Raw genomic sequence first — 21,346 nt, 5'->3', positions numbered from 1 at the left:
GGACAAGTGGAGCAAACATTATACACAGCTTAGAGTCAGAAATCAGTGAAAGAGGTCTGTAGAGTTAGGCGAAGCCAAGACATGAACTAGGAGGGTACATTCTGGGGAAACAACGTTTCTGGTGTTGAGACTGGCTTCCTCAGTGTTTTGACTCTTCCTCAAGAATGTAATACAATCAACTACTAGTCTGCAATGTGTTTCTTTTCTGTTGTGGTCTAACTATACTTCAATGTATCACAGGTTTTTATATTTTTCACACAGTCCCGTCTTATTGTTAAATCAATCTGATGATGAGTTTCGAGTTTTTTTTTCTGCTCCCGGAGCCCTGCCATGGGCTACAAGTGTCTACTCAAGAGATATCAAGGTGAAGGATCAGACTCGGTCCAGCTTTGAGTCTTTCTTGTGCCCACTGATATTCGGTGACATCCATTAGTGTTTACCTGGAGTCCCTTTCGGCAGTCACCATCCCGCGGCCCAGTTCCAGACCAGGCTTCCTGGTTACTGACCAGATCGATCTAGGATTCTAGGTGTTTGTGCCCGCCGCTCGTAGTCCAACGTATGCATCACAATCCGGCTGATCAGGAACTTTTTTTTTTTTTTTGAGGAATAACCATCTACCTGTTGTGGTTTTCGGGTGTCTTCTAGGAAGGATAGTTTGATCGGTCTCACACACTTCCATACCTCACTTCTGGCAGTATAAAAGGCTGTTTTCTCATGCTTCACCTTCATATTCATTGAAACTCGGAGCGAGTTGATAAGACATTTGCAACAGTTAGATAACTGTATTCCGAAACATTTCTCCTACACAGCAGGCTGCTTTAGTTAAGTACAGAGGCAGCAGTATATTCCCTCTAGATACGAGTGACCGGTTCAAATCTACTTCTCCAGCCTGAGGGACTGATCACCTCATCTACATCACTTCTGCTCTCTCCTCTTTGTTTCGACCGAGGAGGCTTGCTGAGTAGGCGTAACGTCTCGTCAATAAAGTCACCAGACTGTTGCTTCTGATGATAGGTTAGATGGGTATTATATGAGTGGGGAAGGAAGGAAATGAGTCAGATGACTCAAGAAATCGTAATGACACGATTGCAAACAAACCATACCCCCAGTGAAGGGACTTGAGCTAGAGTTCGTCACGGCCACGCTAGCTGGAGATTCGTCTGTAAAAACTTGCATTTGTGGTCACAGAGGTGCCTGTGCTAACCTTCCTATGGTGTAGAAATATACCTAGTTGGATGAATCTTATTGTGGCTAGCTGGTCTAGTGGCTAACGCGACGGGCTGGAGTTTTGAGACTCTATGACCGCGGGTTCAATCCCGGCCGGGGGTATGGTTTGAAATGAGTCAGAGTTATACCTCCCCAGTGTAGGTTAGAAATACCTGTTTGCTGGTTATATGTCTTATAGATTCCTAAGGTTCACTGCCTCTGCGGTACGATCCCAGGCCGGATCTCCTGGTTGACTTCCTAATCAGTCAGGTTGTTCGTGCTAGCAGTATACAGTTCAACGTAGGAGCCACAGCCTAACTGATTAGTAATGGCCTCAACTAACTTACCTGGAGTATACCTGGAGGGTATTCTGAGGGTCAACGCCCCCGTGACCCAGTCTATGACCAGGCCTGGTAGTGGATCAGGACCTGATCAACCAGGCTGCTACTCCTGGCTGCAAGCAAACCGACGTTGATCAGGTACTGACTTTAGGTGCCTGTTCAGCTCCCTCTTGAAAACAGCCAGGGGTCTATTGGTAATCCCCCTTATGTATGCTGGCTGGGAGGTATAGTTTATTTGGAAGAGAGCTAACGGGGTCTGTCGATAATTCCTTTATACCCAAACAGCCTGCATTTTCAGAGCAGACTGCTCCATGTCGCGCCATATTGAGAGGCAGCCTAACAAATAATTTAGTAGAGGTAAAAAAAATATGTAGCTAGGACCTACAAAACGTACTGTGAATCGTACCCCCTTACCTGTGTTTTTAGGCAGATGAACTTTGTGTCCCCCAAAGAGCGCTAAAATGAGACAAACAAGAGTGTGGAGGTTACTGGTGCGCAGAGCAAGGCAATAAGCCCCCCAATACACACACACACACACACACACACACACACACACACACACACACACACACACACGTCAAAAAGTGGAATAGCCTAAAAAGTGATGTAGTGGAGACATGGACCATACATAGCTTTAAGACGAGGTATGACAAAGCTCTGGAAGCAGAGAGAACCTAGTAGCGATCAGTGAAGAGGCGGGGCCAGGAGCTGTGTCTTGACCCCTGCAACCACAATTAGGCAAGTACTCTTTTTTAAATATCTACTCTCACTGGTGGAAAACAGACTTCAAGACTGAGACCACGAAGTGTGAAGAGAAGATACAGGTCAGGTAAAACTTTTATTGTATACCTTTAATGGGTTTCGAGAGTTTTCGTACTCGGCAACCCGGCCCTGGACCAGGTATGTCTGAAGGATAAAAACATGCCTATGGATCCTTCGTACTGACTTGATGAAGCTCTACACACAGCGAAAAGTTATTACAATAAAAATGTGTTCTGCACCTTGTTGATCAATCGATCATGTCAGTGCTGTGAGAGTAGGAAAACACTCGAAATCATCCACAGGTATGTCATAGACAAAGCTCAACTTGGCCCAGGTCACTGCTGTGCTGCCCTCACGTGATATTATTATTTACATGACTCAGCAATATAACAAGCTGGGATAGTGAACATTGAAATGGTATAAAATACCGACAGGTTGTTAGGTAAGACACATATGCAACAGTTAGGTATCGAGGTATTTCGCCTACTGTGTAGGCGAAACGTTTCGAAATAAAGATACCTAACTGTTGCATATGTCTTACCTAACAAGCTGGGATAGGTTTTACTACCCCTGCCTTCACTAAAGGTCGTTTAATGAGACTTCCGCAACTCCCTTACGAGGCGCCAGTTTTCCACTCTTCTAATATTATGTTTATTTCCCCCCTATAATCTACCGTGTCCATAATTACTGTCGCATTTGCTTTGTCTGCTTTCGTAAGGTGAAGTCTAGGATCTTCCCTTAATTCATGGTATAACTTAACAAATCTTTGAGGACAATGGTGTTGCAAAACAATTATGTTGCAACACCATTGTCCTCAAAGACTTGCTAAGTTATACCATGAATTAAGGAAAGATCCTAGACTTCACCTTACGAAAGCAGACAAGGGAAATGCGATAGTAATTATGGACACGGTAGATTATAGGGGATGAGGGAAATATTAGAAGACGGGGGAACTGAGGTGCCCCTTAAACTCCTGCAGGTGAGCAAGGTAACAATGCTTTATGACACACCTGTTGTCTGCCTCACAGCAAGGGAGCTAAATATCACTTGCCACACAAAATATCAACACTCGTAAAACAACACATGTTTATCAAAATGGTATACAATACCGACAGGTTGGTAGGTAAGACACATAGGCAACAGTTAGGCAACTTTATTCCGAAACGTTTCGCCTACACAGTAGGCTTCTTCAGTTGAATACAGAAAGTAGGCAGGACCAGTAGAGATGTGAAGACGATGTAATCAGTCCATCATCCCGAAAATGGAAATATGTAGACGACATAATCTAACTTGTAGGAGACTTGGACCTTCCTCACGTGGACCAGTAGGCCTGTTGCAGTGCTCCTTCTTTCTTATGCTCTTGTGCATGCACACCACATACATAAATTCATTTTAACGGGAAATTTAAGTTCCTTAAGCCAGTTTCACATCAACTGGGCTTTTGCTGCTAAGTTAGACTGAATGTTGTTGTTATAAACCTGTGAACGTCTTCCAAAGTTTTTTGTACCCTAGCAGGAACATGGGCCCCACTGTGACCACAAATGTGTTTACAAATGAATCTCCCGCTGCCTTACGCACTGGCCTGGAGTTTCAAGACACTTGCCGCGAGTTCAATCCCCACCCGTATCGTGGTTTGTTTGCAACTGTATCATTACGATTTCGTGATTCAAGATAATTTATGTTAGGTTATTTTACATGAACCTATAAAACTATAAACAAATTTGTAAAACACGTCGTAATACGTCTCTCAACGAAGTGACAGAGGGAAAATGGGAAGCATTGAAATTCGAACGTTTATTACTCTATGTGAATGGGCCTCCTGGGGGCAGGTCATGTTGGCTATTCTGGGATGCCCACAACCAAGTAACCAACCCACACACACACGAAATATTTTAATTTTTAAAGGGGGTAAACAGGTAAGTCAGCTCCAATGGCGGGTCATCTTAAAAGAACACAAGAATGGAGGAATACTGCAGGAGGCCTACAGGCCCAAACTAGGCAGGTTCTTTTCTAAACCAACCCACTTGTCCCAAATTTCCCCAAGAATTAGCTTCAATACCCAAGACCCGTGTCAAAAAGCAAATATCCTGTTTCCTGACGAATCTTGCTTAACCTAACCACAACCAACACACAAACCTTGAAGAACTAACACTGGGAACTTGCAGTGAATGCTTCGCATGTTGGATCTTATGTAAAATATCAATACTCTCCACTGGAGTATTTAAATAACCTTAAACTCTGGCAGTGAAGGCGACTGGAAAATATCCGGGAACACGATCATGAAAATCAAGAGGCTCCCCGGCAACTGGCAAGACCGGTCCCTCCCCATGTTCAAGAGGAAAGTCAAGGCCATGCCCGACACCACCGCTGCTGCTGCTGCTCCTCTTGTCGCCACTCTGACATTACAATGAACCTAGTAATACCTGTTAAACACTTAACCTCTTTTGTAGATTCCGGGGGGATCACCGCCCCGGACACCAAGCTTCCTGGTTCATGTGGAAAAAGATATGCACAGTAGTTCAGGACATTTATTAAAGGAAATATTTCAACACGAGTGGCTTCTTCGGTCCTAATGCAGAGGCAACTTGTCGGTAGCACCATACCATTCTTCTTGTTTCATGGGCGGATCAGTCAGGCTGTTGGGTCTAACGGTACGCAGCCTAACAGGCATCAGAGCTCATTATCCCCACTCGGATTTAACCCCATTTATGGACAGGAAGCAGAGAGTGTCCATAAATGGGGTTAAATCCGAGTGGGGATCAGTTACAAGTGGCGTTCCACAGGGATCAGTCTTGGGCCCGTTGTTGTTTATAATATATATCAATGATCTTGATGAAGGAATTACTAGTGATATGAGCAAATTCGCTGATGACACGAAGATAGGTAGGATAATTGATTCAAACGTAGATGTTAGGGAACTTCAGGAGGATTTAGACAAACTTTACTCTTGGTCAGAAAAGTGGCAGATGCAGTTCAATGTAGATAAATGCAAGGTTCTGAAGCTCGGGAGTGTCCATAACCCTAGCACTTATAAGTTAAATAATGTAGAACTTAGCCATACAGATTGCGAAAAGGACTTGGGGGTTATGGTAAGCAGCAACCTTAAACCAAGACAGCAATGCCTAAGCGTACGTAATAAGGCAAATAGATTACTGGGATTTATATCAAGAAGTGTAAGCAACAGAAGTCCAGAGGTCATACTGCAGCTTTATACATCATTAGTAAGGCCTCACCTAGATTATGCAGCTCAATTCTGGTCTCCATATTACAGAATGGACATAAATTCGTTAGAAAACATTCAGCGTAGGATGACTAAATTAATACATAGCATTAGAAATCTTCCTTATGAAGAAAGATTGAAGACTCTTAAGTTACATTCACTTGTTAGACGAAGAATGAGGGGAGACCTGATCGAAGTGTATAAGTGGAAGATAGGTATTAATAAAGGGGATATTAACAAGGTCTTGAGGATATCTCTCCAAGAGAGAACCCGCAGTAATGGATTTAAATTAGATAAGTTTAGATTTAGAAAGGACATAGGAAAGTATTGGTTTGGAAATAGGGTAGTTGATGAGTGGAACAGTCTACCTAGTTGGGTTATTGAGGCTAGGACTTTGGGTAGTTTCAAATTTAGGTTGGATAAGTACATGAGTGGGAGGGGTTGGATTTGAGAGGGGCTTGCACATCGGAGCATGTTTCTTGGGTGGCATTGAAAATTGGGTTGGTCAAATGTTTGTTAGTGGGATGAATTGTAAAGGACCTGCCTAGTATGGGCCAACAGGCTTGCTGCAGTGTTCCTCTTTTCTTATGTTCTTATGTTCTTATGTTCTTATGTTATCACTACTAGTAACGAGCAAACCCACAAGACCACCACAACCTAGATGTCCCGACAATCACACCGGAGTCTTCCTACCTGAATCCTACATTTTTAATGAATCCGCTTGCAAGGTGACACTTTCCCGAGTGACAGACATACCACAACGAATAAATGTCATCCCCTTCGTGACCGACTTTCGTATTTTTCATTAGCTTTATGAGAGAAAAAAATGTAGGTGGTACAACTGGTTGTGGAGGGATACAACTGGTTGTGGAGGGATACAACAGATTATGGAGGGATACAACTGGTTGTGGAGGGATACAACTGGTTGTGGAGGGATACAACAGGTTGTGGAGGGATACAACTGGTTGTGGAGGGATACAACTGGTTGTGGAGGGATACAACAGATTGTGGAGGGATACAACAGATTGTGGAGGGATACAACTGGTTGTGGAGGGATACAACTGGTTGTGGAGGGATACAACAGGTGGATGAGGGCACAAAAAGTGAAGGGAAGGACAAGAGGTGGAGGAAGATGTACCTACTCCTGGAGCCCGACCCTGGGCCAGGCTTATCTGGTCAACCAGGCTGTTGCTGCTGGCGACCCCAATGGAAATAAGTCACTGGCTTTTTTGGATTAACCTATGTTATTTACAGAGTAATAATTGTACTTATGTGTACCTGTACCTAAATAAACTTACCTGCTGACCCACATAGCCATCAGAGCCTGGAAGATTTGGCACTTGGCCTGGACCTGGCTGGAGTGTGTTCCAAGGGATTAACGCCCTCGCGGACCGGTCCCAGACCAGGCCTCCCGGTGACTGACTTAATCAACCAGGCTGTTGGTGCTAGCCTCACGAAGTCCAACATAAGCACCACAGTCCAACTGATCAGGCAGTGACTTGGGAAACTTGTCCAGTTCTTTATTGGATACTTCTACATTTGTACCAGCAGTGGTGGAGGCATTTAGTGCCTCAAGTCAGTTTTGATTAGCCGAGCTGAACTTCGTGTGGCTAGCGCCAACAGCCTGGTTGATCAGCTATCCACAGGCCTGGTCTGGAACCGGACCGCTGGGGCACTGACCCTCGGAACACTCCAGGTATGAAGCTACATTCATGTAACTACTGGCCAAGTAACCACGAACTGTATGATATGAAGTGCTTAAACCCGTGTGGGTCATTCAGCACAAGCACTGGTGGAGGCTCGATACTCTGTTTACTAATGGCGACCCAGTCAGGCTCTTGAGCAACCCCGGAAATGATTCGCCGATCAGCAAAGAAACTATTTCCTCATTTGCAGCACGTGAGTGTTTAAACGTTAATAATAGTAATAATAATAATAATAATAATAATAATAATAATAATAATAATCCCCATTTCTACAAGTACACGATACAACTTATACAGGCCATAGCTGACATCAATGACATACTATACCTGGAGTATACCTGGAGAGAGTTCCGGGGGTCAACGTCCCCGCGGCCCGGTCTGTGACCAGGCCTCATACAATATACTATATACAACATAAGAAAGAAGAAACACTGCAGCAGGCCTACTGGCACATGCGACGCAGATCCAAGTCTCCTACCGGCTTAAGCCAATGCCCCAACCTAGTCAGGGGAGGTCACATTCACTTAAGGAAGGAACGCGTCACTATATACAAAGTCCCTGAGCATTTCGGGAAACTTAGGAGTAATAATATAATAGGGACCGACTAATAAGAGAAATTAATATTAACGGGGAAGCGATGAATCCGTAAGGGTCGTATGTCGCCTGGGGAATGGAAAATAAGTAGGTTTGATACCTGAATGAGGGTAAATCCATTCCACTGGATGAGATGTTATTTACCAGCATCAAGGTCGCTCCTTCCCTTGATGGGACATAAACGGAATTTTCAAAACAGCAATAGTGGAGAAAATCCTGCTACGCGCCTGGGACTGAAGCCAGCTTAGTGCTATTATTATTGGGCACAAACTAACAGATGCGTAACGGGACTTTCTGTGCTAACTGTACTTACCCGCAGCGTCCTTAATTAACATCAACCCAACAGTAGACTACGTACCTGAAAGAGAGAAATCCTGTTAAGGAAATATACAACAGGGGAGAGATAATATAGAATATAACAAAAAAATCTTAAAAAAATACACCTTTTTTCTTGGAGGGGGGGGGGGGTTCGCCAGTCTAAAAAGCTGAGATAGCTGTGACCGCTATCGAGGGTTACTTAAAAAAAATAAACCTCAGGGGAATTACCAATTGACCCCAGGCTGCCTTCAAGAGGGAGCTGGAATGATACTTATAGTACCCAATCTGTCGGGTTGTGCTTCGTACGTTGGACTACGTGGAGACCGCAGTAATAGCCTGCTTGATTAGGCCCTAATCCACCGGGAGGACTGGGCCGAGGGGGGCACTGACCCCCGGAACACCCTCCATGTAGTTAAACATCTCGATGCGTCTTGTATGTACATAACCAAGTGGATTTTATCTTCAGATTTAAATGACTGAATTGGGTCACTGGCCTAAAAAGTTAAATTAATGCATAATTAAACGCCAATAAGCAGTTTACATAAACAGGTGAGTAGCGTCTGGCAGCGGAGGATACAAAGGCTTAACTTAATCCGTTGAAAAGCACACGTTGTTTATATGGGCCGCGAGAACGAAGTGAAGAATGAATTAACTAGTGGTACATCTATGGTATACAGTGTGATAAATGGTTTAGAAAACCGACAAGTTTGAAGAAAGACACGTGCAACATAAAGGTATTTTTACTGAGGAAACGTTTCGTTCCTGATGAATCCACTGTGTGGCGAAACGTTTCCTCAATAAAGATTCCCATATGTCTCATTCTTCAAAGGTATGTAATACCGACACGTCCCTCACCTGACGCCAGTATATAAGCGCCAATGTTCATGTCTGTGCTTCAAGCTCTTCATGAGCACAGTACTTGTCACTAACTCCAAGGCTGAGGGACTGATTACCTCATCATTTGTATACCATTCGTACACAACTTGTCAGACACTGCAACATCATGGAATCTTAATTCTGAGGACATGTACATAACCTTCACGACTACGACAACTACTACTACAACTAACCCATCTCTTTGGGAAGGACCTACTTCCACTGGGGAATCCCGCCTACCAGTGAATATGCCCTCGTCTGCTACACCTGACGTTACTATATAAGCGCCAGGGTCCTTTCTTCTGCTTCAGAATCTCCACGACTACGGTGCTCTTCGCACCTACTCCTAGGTTGAGGGACTGATTACCTCATTTCTGTACATAGTTCTACTGTCTTCAAGTTATGTCCTAGAATTTGTATTGATAAAGCCACTGGATGGCGAAACGTCTACAATAAAGATACCCAGATGTTGCACATGTGTCTTAATCTCAACTTGTCGGTATTATATACCATTCGTACACATTTGTATACAGTTCTACTGTTTTCCATGGCCGGGCTCAGAGAGTAGATCAACTCTCGAAACTCTTCTTCAAAGGTTATGATGTCCTTGAATTTGTATTGATAAAGCCACTGGATGGCAAAACGTCTACAATTAATATACCCAGATGTCGCACATGTGTCTAATTCTTCAATGAGGTAACTACATGTGTAGGTAGCGTTGTAGCTGGGGAGAGGTGGTCCGTGGGGGCCTGATGTTGGACCACCTACCCACCCGGGTCAGCCCGTTGTACAACACATTAGTATTCAACTGAGCTAACTCAGGCTTCCACCGCACCATCAACCTTCTCTACTTCATGCTCACGTTAACTTTATCACTAAAACTAAGTGAATTATCCTCGCCGCCTAACTAATCCAACTGGATATTTCTTGTGTGTTGCCAGGAGCGTGGAGATACTGGGTAAAAGTAAACAAAAGTTAACAATAAATAAGGAGCAGGCAACCCTGGAGTTGAGAGAATTGGGAATCAACAGCAACATCTGTGCTTGACCCACTCCCACCTCACCCCTCCTAACACTCCAGCTTACCTCACCCCACCACCCCTCCCAACACTCCACTACACTTCCTTCCCACTTTGTGTGATGTATCTGTGACATTGGGTTACCCTTCCCTTCGAGTGAACATGATTCTCGCTCATTCCCCAAGGACTGTAAGAGTTTAAGGCTTTCATCACAATAATAATAATAATAATAATAATAATAATAATAATAATAATAATAATAATAATAATAATAATAATAATAATAATAATAATACTGTTTTGTTAACTTAACCCCCAGAGCTCTCCTCTCCACAAATTCAGTGGGAAGTGGGAAGATTTCACCTGACGTGAGTCAGGAGTTGTGGTATGTGACCAAGACCTTCCACTGACTTACCGGGGCCTTCCACTGGCTTACATGGGCCATCCACTAGCTTACCGGGGCCTTCCACTGGCTTACCGGTTAATCGGTATCATAAGGGTAAACAAACTTGAAGGTACCAAGATTTCAATACCCTTGTATGAGGGGGATTACCAATAGACCCTTGACTGTTTCAATAGAAAACCGGACTAGTTTTTAAAGTAAGTTTCCGATCTGCCGGGCTGTGGTGTACACGTTGGACTAGCACAACAGCCAGGTTGATCAAGCCATCCATCGGGAGGCCTAGTCTGGGACCTGGTATTGGAGGCGTTAACTCTTAGAATATTATCCTAGTTGACTCCAAGTAGGTCCTTCAATCTATACGAAAGAAAAGACCAACACAATCGTGTCATGGAAAAGTGGAATGAATTGAATAAGTGAAAAAGTTAATGCACAGCTTCAAGTGGAGGTATGACGACATCACTACTCCCGGAGCCCAGCCATGGCCCACGCATTGATATGAAAGCTGAACAACGTTTCGGTCCGTTTGGAACCATTATCAGGTCGCAAGTCCATTAATTATTAAGGATAAGAATTAATTAACTGTAAATGTCAACCGGTAAGACGTGTTAAGACCAGGAACAGGTTTATTAAAGAGTGACAGTTTAACCAGCACATCCAAAAGTATCACAATTTCCCAGCACAGCTAATAGCACCACAGTCTCACATCACAGCCAAGAATATCACAGCCATGAGCACCACAGATACCTAAAGTCGGTGCCGGATCAGCCGGGCTGTGGCTCGTACGTCGGAATGCGTGCGGCCAGCAGTAACAGCCTAGTTGATCAGGCCCTGATCCATCGGGAGGCCTGGTCGTGGACCGGGCCGAGGGGGCGTTGATCCCCGGAATAACCTCCAGGTAACCTCCAGGTAACCACATTCCCAGCATCACAGCCAAGAACACCACATTCCCAGCACCACAGCCAAGAACACCACATTCCCAGCACCACAGCCAAGAACACCACATTCCCAGCACCACAGCCAAGAACACCACATTCCCAGCACCACAGCCAAGAACACCACATGCCCAGCACCACAGCCAAGAACACCACATTCCCAGCACCACAGCCAAGAACACCACATTCCCAGCACCACAGCCAAGAACACCACATTCCCAGCACCACAGCCAAGAACACCACATTCCCAGCACCACAGCCAAGAACACCACATTCCCAGCACCACAGCCAAGAACACCACATTCCCAGCACCACAGCCAAGAACACCACATTCCCAGCACCACAGCCAAGAACACCACATTTCCAACATCACAGCCAACAACACCACATTCTCACATCACAGCCAACACCACATTCTCACATCACAGCCATAACGTTTTCACACAACAGCCACAACTACAGACGTACAATAATACACGAATATGACGAAGCTGAATCTGTGACAGGAGATAGTGTTAACGTCCAGTGCTTGCCTGGCCAACCAGGATGTTGCTGCTGGAGGCCCCTGTCATAGCATGACATGGCATGGAGGTAGTCATAGTAGGAACATGTTCAACAGCTCGAAGAAGTGCAAAGGTTTGCAATCAGATTAAACGCAAAGCTAAAATGGGTATATTATGAGGTGAAGTTAAAGGAAATGAACCTGCCGACTCTGGAAGAGAGGACAAGGAGTGACATAATTACGACATAAAATACTCAAGAATTTATCCAACTTATCAGCCTTATTAATTCCTCTGAATTACAACACCCGGACCAGGTACAATGAGGCAATAGCTTGATAGATATTAAAAACACAGATGAGACTCAAGGATGTTATAAACTACTGTTTCAGTTTTAGGATAATATAAACGAGGCATGAACTGGATGTGACAGAGGAAGGGGGGAGCAGAAGCCTGGAAACAAGTCATAGGTAAGGTTATAGATAATGACAACCCTCTAAGAGCCGCCTTTTTCACGTATAACAAGAATCCTGCAGTTTTGAAGGCGTTATCAAGCCAAAACTATTAGCTACATCACGACGAGTCAAGAGTGTCCATCAAACTTCAATAACAGTTCTTTAGTTTATGGAACACCGCTCGCACGCCAGGCGTTAACTTCCACGGTACAGTGGAAGTTCCGGCCAGTGCTATTGCCACCGCTGAGGGGTCCACTCTTGCTGCGCATGCGTGACGTCATTACCACAAATCAAAGATGGCGGTGGTTACAAAGTAATGGCGCGACTACACGCGCCATTACTTACAAGGTCAGTGTAATGCTACCACTGAATACAAAATTAAAACGTGTAATTCTGTTGCCGGCTTAGATTGTTAAAAAATACGTGCCAACTGGTTAGAAAAGTGTATTTTGAAGGAGGGTTCACTAAGTAACTGCTCCAGCTGAGTTGCGCTCTGGGGCTGGTGAACAAAGAATGGCGGAGTGACGAAGGGTCAGAGGTGGGAAGGGTTGAAACAAGTGTGAGGAGAGGACTGGGGCTGAAGGAAAAGCAGGGTACACCGTAGCTCGCTTCACACGGCGAGGGTTCGGGTTCGATTCCCGGCGAAGGCAGAAACACTGGGCGTGTTTCTTTACACCGGTTATCTATGTTCCCCATCAGTAAAATGGGTACCTGAGTATTATTCGACTGGTGTGGGTCGCATCCTGGGACAAAACTGACCTAATCTCCCCGAAATGCTCTGCATAATAAGCGGCTTTCTATATAGTAGTATGTCAGTGATGTCAGCTATGGTCTGTATACCTTGTACATGTACTTGTAGAAATAAAGATATTACAGCAAAAGCGTTTGACAAATGGCGTAATAGCGCACAAAATACGTGCTAAAGGAATAACTGGGAAAGTGGGAAGATGGATCTTCAACTTCCTAACAAATCGAACACAAAGAGTAGTGGTCAACAGAATTAAACCGGAGGCTGCCATAGTGAAGAGCTCTTTTCCACAAGGCACAGTACTCGCCCCCATCTTATTCCTCATCCTCATATCAGACAGACAAGAGATATACACCACAGCACCGTATTATCCTCTGCGGATGATACTAGGATCTGCATGAGGCTGTCATCTGCTGAGGACGCGGTTAACCTCCAAGAAGATATAAACAAATAAATAACAAAAAAGGCACAATACCGTGACTGGAACGATACACAAATAACCCGCACAGAAAAGAGAGAAGCTTACGACGACGTTTCGGTCCGACTTGGACCATTGACAAAGTCACACTAACAGAGGTGGAGCAGGACGGCTATATATAGGCAGGAAGAGGTGGTGGTGGTGGTGGTAGTAGTAGTAGTAGTAGTAGTAGTAGTAGTAGTAGTAGTAGTAGTAGTAGTAGTAGTAGTAGTAGTAGTAGTAGTAGTAGTAGTAGTAGTAGTAGTAGTACAAGAGTTGTATATAATACCGACAAGATGAAATTAAGACACATGCACAACACCCGGGCATCCCCATCATAGACGTTTCGCCATCCAGCCAGCCACTGGATGGCGAAACGTCCACAACAAAGACAACCAGACGCCGCACATGTCTTAATTTCATCAGTAGTTGTAGTAGGTGTAGCTCGTCCTTTTCCCACTTCTACCACTACCACTACTACCTCTTCTTCTACTACTACTACAACTACTGATGAAATTAAGACATATGTGCGGCGTCTGGTTGTCTTTGTTGTGGACGTTTCGCCATCCAGTGGCTGGCTGGATGGCGAAACGTCTATGATGGGGATGCCCGAGTGTTGTGCATGTGTCTTAATTTCATCTTGTATTATATACAACTCTTGTACTACTACTACTACTACTACTACTACCACCACCTCTTCCTGCCTATATATAGCCGTCCTGCTCCACCTCTGTTAGTGTGACTTTGTCAATGGTCCAAGTCGGACCGAAACGTCGTCGTAAGCTTCTCTCTTTTACGTGCGGGTTATTTGTGTAGATATAAACAAAGTTTTCCAGTGGGCAACGGTAAACAATATGATGTTCAATGAGGACAAATTCCAACTACTCCGTTATGGAAAACTGGAGGAGATATTAACTAGAACAGAGTATACTACAGACTCTGGCCATACAATAGAGCGGAAAAATAATGTAAGGGACCTGGGAGTAGTAATTAATGTCTGAGGATCTCACTTTCAAGGATCACAACAGTGCCACGATCGCACGTGCAAAGAAAATGATAGGATGGATAATGAGACCGTTCAAAACGAGATATGCCAAGCCAATGATGATCCTTTTCAAATCACTTTTTCTCTCTAGGCTGGAATACTGCTGTACATTAACATCTCCATTCAAAGCAGGTGAAATTGCAGATCTAGAGAGTGTACAGAGATCCTTTACTGCACGTATAAGTTCTGTCAAGCACCTTAACTACTGGGAACGCTTGGAAGCACTTGACTTGTACTCGTTGGAACGCAGGAGAGAGAGATATATCATAATCTACACTTGGAAAATCCTGGAAGGAATGGTCCTGAATCTGCACAGAAATCACTCCCTACGAAAGTAAAAGACTGGGCAGGCGATGCAAAATACCCCCGATTAAAAGTAGGGGCGCCATTGGTACATTATAAGTGTCCGGGGCCCAAGACTGTTCAACAGCCTCCCATCAAGCATTAGGGGAATTACCAATAAACCCCTGGCTGCCTTCAAGAGAGAGCTGGACAGATACCTAAAGTCAGTGCCGGATCAGCCGGGCTGTGGCTCGTACGTTGGACTGCGTGCGGCCAGCAGTAACAGCCTGGTTGATCAGGCCCTGGTCCATCGGGAGGCCTGGTCATGGACCGGGCCGCGGGGGCGTTGATCCCCGGAATAACCTCCAGGTAAGGGTGGTGCTGGACAGAGCAGGAGAGGGTCTGAAAAAGTGGAGGAGGAAGCAGTGGACATTAAAGAGCCGAGGTGGTTATAATCATAACCATAATTTTTGAAAGGGTGGACCGGTAAGCCAGTGGAAGGCCTCGGTGAGATTACCAAAAAGCTCCAGCCGCGGGTCATCATATGACTATGACCCGCGTCAGGAAACACTTGTCCTGTTCCCTGACAAACCTTACCTAAATTAAGCGTCGTGACTAAAGCAAACCCACAAAGAATGCCCCAACCACAACACCAGTGCGCAGACACAAAGCCAGAGTATTCTACCTTGGGAGACAACCCGGGGTGTACTCGCACCAATCCTCTCGCCTGAGGCGCATGAACAGAAAAAAAACGTTCTTAAATATGCAATAGAATAACAAGAAACAAATGATATCTTAATACGAATCTAAATTTCCAAGCGCTGTCGTTGTATTTATTTCCAGTTCATTGTCGTGCCAATGCATTCTGAAATGAGATACAGGAGGTTACCTGGAGGTTATTCCGGGGATCAACGCCCCCGCGGCCCGGTCCATGACCAGGCCTCCCGATGGATCAGGGCCTGATCAACTAGGCTGTTACTGCTGGCCGCACGCAGTCCAACGTACGAGCCACAGCCCGGCTGATCCGGCACTGACTTTAGGCATCTGTCCAGCTCTCTCATGGAGGCAGCCAGGGGCTTATTGGCAATTCCCCTAATGCTTGATGGGAGGCTGTTGAACAGTCTTGGGCCCCGGACACTTATGGTGTTTTCCCTTAGTGTACCAATGGCGCCCCTACTTTTAATTGGGGGCATTTTGCATCGCCTGCCCAGTCTTTTACTTTCGTAGGGGGTGATTTCTGTGAGCAGATTTGGGATGGTGCCATATGCACAATTAGAGAACAGTGTGACAACATCTGTGGCCCAACTCTTCAACCCACTACCTTCTACAAGTGCCAGATCTGCCAGGCTATGATAGTAATGTAGCCGTAACAACACAATTACAAACAAACCACGGAACGATACACTATCGGGAAGTTAGCATGGGCACCACTGTGGTCACAGTGGTGGCCCATGCTAACGTCCCTATAGCGTACAGAGATATTCAAAGTTGGATGATTCCTATTGCAACCAGCTGGCCAAGTGGTTAACGCACTGGCCTGTGAATTTTAGGACTTACTTGCCATGGGTTCAAAATCCACCCGTCTCGTGGCTTTATGGCTATGTAGGTTTGTGGGCCGCTAGTAGCAATAACATTATTGTCAAGTCACCAAGGTAATCTAAGGCTCATGCGGGGCCTATGTTCTTATGACCTTAAGCAATAAGCCAGACTCCTGTACGTCATATACAGAGGACGAGGCTGCGGCGCCAGCATGGTACCCTCGCCATATAAAGAAACGCTAATTAAAGAACTTAAGGGGTTAGCATACTTACATAATGGAACTAAACATTAGACATGCTCACAACACAACGCACTTAAAATGCACCGACAAAAACACCGACACTCTTTTCTGACATGGAAGGCATGAGAACGTGATAAACAAAAGCGTTTAACCCTTAAACTGTCCAAACGTAGATCTACGTTTTTTCAACATTTGAAAACGTGTAAAAAAAACTGATCTACTTTTTTGTTATATTTGAAAATATGTAAAAAAAAAAAAAGATCTACTTTTGGAGCACTACGCATGTGAACTTAGATCTGCTTGCACAGTTTAAGGGTTAATAAGCCAGTTACGTAAGAAAATATTATTTCGGTATAAAAGCAATTACAATGTGACAAGAAGTAGGAAGAGGAGTACCGAAGGTTTAATCCAAACTGATTCAAAAGTAGTTATGACGAAGTCCAACATATATACTTTTGATCAGTTTCGAGAGTTTTTCTACTTCCAGAGCCCGGTCATGGGCCAGGCTCATCTGGTGCTTGCCTAGTCAACTAGGCCGTGAGCATACTAGCTGAACACAGTAAAAAAGTGAAGTCGGCGAGTTTGTCTCTTGCTAGTCAAGGGAAGCCGCGTAGCTCATCGGTGAGAGAATTTAACTGAATCACAATGTCCTCAGGCTCTATTTTCTGAACAAGTTTCTTTACACCCCTGCTGCTCCTGCTTATTTAACATTAACTCAATGATCTGAACTACTGGGAACGCTTTAAGGTTCCTCAACTGTATTCCTTGGAACGTCGTAGAAAAAGGTGCATAATATACACCTGGAAAATCCTGGAGGGACTCTTTCCAAACCTGAACACCGAAATCACTCCTTATGACAAGATACGTGGTAGACAGTGCAAAATACCTCCAATAAAAAGTGGGGGAGCGACGAGTTGTGTCAAGAGGTCCCAGATTCCTCAACAACGCCCTCCCTCCATGTAGATGGAGAATTAACAAACCTCTGGCGGCTTTCACAAGACAACTGGACAAGTTACAACTGGGCTGTGTGTCATACGCTGGACTACATGCGGCCAACAGTAAGTCTGGTTGATCAGGCCTTGATCCACCAGGAGGCTTGGACTGGGAACAGACCGCGGGGGCATTAAGCCCAAAGAAACGTCCTTCAAATATCCTTCAGGCCGCATATAACCCGCTCCATAAACATTTTAATATTACACCAGAAGACGCAATATGATAGTTTTACATATAATAAACCTGTGATTTATAAAGAAAAAGTATGTCAGAAGTGTCCATTTATAGACAGGCTCAAGTGTCCCGTGGCCTGGTAGGCAACAATCTGGCTTCACACGATGAGTGTCCGTGGTTCGATCCCCGGCAAGGGTGAAAACATTAGGAAGTGTTTCCTTAAGACACCTGCTGTCTACACTCACCCATCAGTAAAATAGGTACCTGGGTATTAGTAGATTGGTATGGGTCGCATCCTGGGAACAAAAATTGCCCTAATTTGCGGGACATGCTCTGCATAACAAGGGACTTTCTATATAGTAGTAAGTCACTGATGCCAGCTAGGCCTGTACACCTTGTACATGTACTTGTAAAAATAAAGATTAGTATTAGTAGGCGACCGTCGTTTGAATCACTCACCTACGCCCCAGGTCTCTCCCTCACTCGATCAGGCCTAGCAGACAGACAGGCCGGGTTCCGCCACGTATTATCAATACAACGCCTCCATACTAGTTCAACAGCTATTTCCTTGCTAGCACCGCTTATCTTATCGAACCCTTTTACAAGTATACTTGAACCTAATTTTTAAAATTAAAAGACAGAATCCTAGGAGATTCCCTGGGTGAAGTGTGTGTCCCTTATCAGATCAGATAAGGGACTTAATTTATATTTTACTACATTAATTTCTTTACACGGGTTCCTGTGCCAGTTTCTAAATGTTTTTTGATGAGTTTTGAGTTTTTCCAACTCCAAGAGCCCAACCTTGGGCCAGGCTCGTCTGATGTTTGCCTGGTCAACCAGGCTGCTGCTGCTGCTGGTGGAACACTGACTCCACATATCCATCAAAGCCTGGCTGATCTGGCATCTAGTGAAGATACTTGGCCAGTTTCCTTTTGAAGACTTCTATACCCGTCCCAGCGTGACACGTCTAGCAAGACGGTGGCTGAACAGCCCCAGGAAACTATCACTATTTCTGTGATGTACCAGATCAACAAAGCTGAGATGGGTATGTGGGAGAGCGGGCCGCCAACGGCAACACCTAGGTTGACCAGGCAATCTACAGCGAGATGAGACACTTCTGAAATAGGTCACATGAAAATCACAGGTGTTGAGAGACTGGAGGAAGAGGAGACGGACGAGGAGGAGAAGGACGAGGAGAGAGAAGGGGTTGCGCCTTTGGAGACTTGAGATGACCGACGCTAGTGCTGGTGGGTAGTAAGGGAGGGTGTTGTAGAAGGCCAGGCATATACCAAACAAGGTAGCAAGTGTTAGGTAAAAAGTTCAACTAATGAGACCCTTTACTGTGGCAACGTTTCGCTCTCCAGGAACTTTGTCAAGCCGTTACAAACAATACAAGGGCACAGTACATATACCTCTGTGCTCCTGTACTGTTTGTAACGGCTTGACAAGGCTCCTGGAGAGCGAAACGTTGCCATAACACTCGTATCCTTTCACCTAACATATTGTGGGTAATTTTACCAACATGACTACAGGGTAGGAGCTGTAGTAAAAGGCGAGGCGTATACCAAGCCAGGTAGGAGGGAGAGGGAGACAGAATAGGGAGAGGGGTGAATAGGGTGAGGGAGAACTGGGTTCCGTTAGACTCCCTGGCGGTTCGTACGGTCAAGGTTGCGGACATGACAAGCAAAACCATCATTCTTTCTTTTTTTTAATAAATCACCATTTACGTGTTTCGAGATGTCATTTTCGTATATCGTAAAACAAGATGGCTGTTTTCAAGTGGTCAATGATATTTAATTTTTATGCAATAAGATCACAGTAAACAGGTGACATCACAATATGCAACATGAAGTCGGTACTTGACCAGCCGGGCTGTGGTTCGTACGTCGGTTTGCGTGGGGCCAGCAGTAATAGCCTGGATGATTAGATCCTGATCCACTACGAGGCCTGGTCACAGATCGGGCCGCGGGGGCGCTGACCCCCGAAACTCGAAAAAAATCGTGATTTCTCACATTATTCCTTGATAACGTAAGAAATCACGAAAGAGTTTGGAATTTCACTATTTTTTTCAACTGTTTATTTTGGATATTCATCTTTATGTAAAACAATTTCAAGAAGCAGACGACGCCGTACCAGACAGACAGAGGGGACAGTCGCGCGCGTTTGTGCTCCGTCAAAAACTGCGTGTCTTGATAGTAGCAGAAGGAACAGAATGCGGGAAATAAGCGTGTGCAACCATAAAGTGCATATACTCCTTTGAACAAACAAAAAATGAATATCAGTGAACGCTAAATAGGAAAATATGGATTATAGTGTCACATGGAGAGTGCCGGTGGAGAAACGGTTACCGTGGGAAATAGACCTGCCGGATGTCAACACAAGTGGAAATAAACAAATATCGATCTATCTATAAGTAATATAATGAGTGACAAGGATATATATGTGCAGTGAAATAGTGAACTAAATTGTAGATAAGAGTAATCTTAATTATCCCCAAGTATAGCGTACAATATATAGTGTAGATAGGGGAATATCTTACAAGCGACTGGCACTAGCGAACTATTGCCAGAGGTCCAGTGAAGTGTTAATAACGGATAAGTAACTACTATAGTCATAAGATATGAAACGAGTGGTGGTAGCATTGAGGTGCAGGGAATCACAGCATACATAAATTGAGCATACAACCATTACCTCTTCTAAACAGGAAATAATCTTTTCCTTAGAAGTGTAGGGGGAAGTTAGCGTAGGCCTAGCTGCTGTGTAAACAATAAAACAATGATCCCAATATAGCGCAGTGAAAAGTGTAATTTGAAAGATTACAGTGTATATCCTTGAGATAAACAGTGTACAGCACTACATAAAAGGAATTTAAATAATAATAATAATAATAACAATAATAATAATAGTAATAAAAAAATAATAGTGAAGTGTGGCAGTGTGGGCAAGTCCTGGCCGGCTCACCCCCCCCCTACACCACCACCCACATACTGCAAACTTGGTTCGTATAAATACATCTTGCATATTACTGGCACCAGCAAGAGAAAGGTAAAGTGGAAATCAGTTTTCTTCCGTGGCATACAGAGTGTAGTAGGATACAGACAGGATGTCAGCACAGCATATCTGTGGGACATGTAAAAAAATCCTTGGAAGGAAATCCAGAATCACATGCAACCTATGCTCTTCCAAACACCATATCTCTTGTACTAGACTAAATACAGCCTCAAAAAATGACCTCGAACTAGCAAGGTGCTTCTGGTTGTGCAATAAAGATGTAGAACTTTGGGCAGATATCAGAAAGGTACTAAGGAGAGTAATAAATGATAAAAATAATCAAGAAAACAAGGATGACCTCTTGGATAGTCTACCAAAAATATATAAAACATGGGAGCAAGAGATAGTGTATCAAAAAATGCAGAATGTCCATACCACAACAGATGACTCGAAACTATCTAGTCACCCACATGGTGCTAAGCCAGACCCATCCCCCAGTCATAGCACTAATACCCACAGTGCTGGTGCTGGCCCAGGCTCCCCAT

At 44.5% G+C, this 21,346-nt stretch overlaps 1 protein-coding gene and 1 long non-coding RNA gene across 5 annotated transcripts in view; both read right to left on the bottom strand.

Moving 5' to 3' along the window:
- The window catches only part of LOC128702975 (RNA binding protein fox-1 homolog 1-like), a 367,005-nt gene that overhangs the window by 272,154 nt on the left and 73,505 nt on the right, over positions 1 to 21,346 (bottom strand). The gene's annotated exons all lie outside the window — the stretch shown is intronic.
- Positions 1 to 21,346, bottom strand: part of LOC138855242 (uncharacterized) — a 351,644-nt gene that overhangs the window by 326,776 nt on the left and 3,522 nt on the right. The gene's annotated exons all lie outside the window — the stretch shown is intronic.

The sequence above is a fragment of the Cherax quadricarinatus genome, chromosome 86, assembly GCF_038502225.1.
Source record: "Cherax quadricarinatus isolate ZL_2023a chromosome 86, ASM3850222v1, whole genome shotgun sequence".
Classification (NCBI taxonomy): Eukaryota; Metazoa; Arthropoda; class Malacostraca; order Decapoda; family Parastacidae; genus Cherax; species Cherax quadricarinatus.
This window is presented reverse-complemented; position numbering and strand designations above follow the sequence as displayed.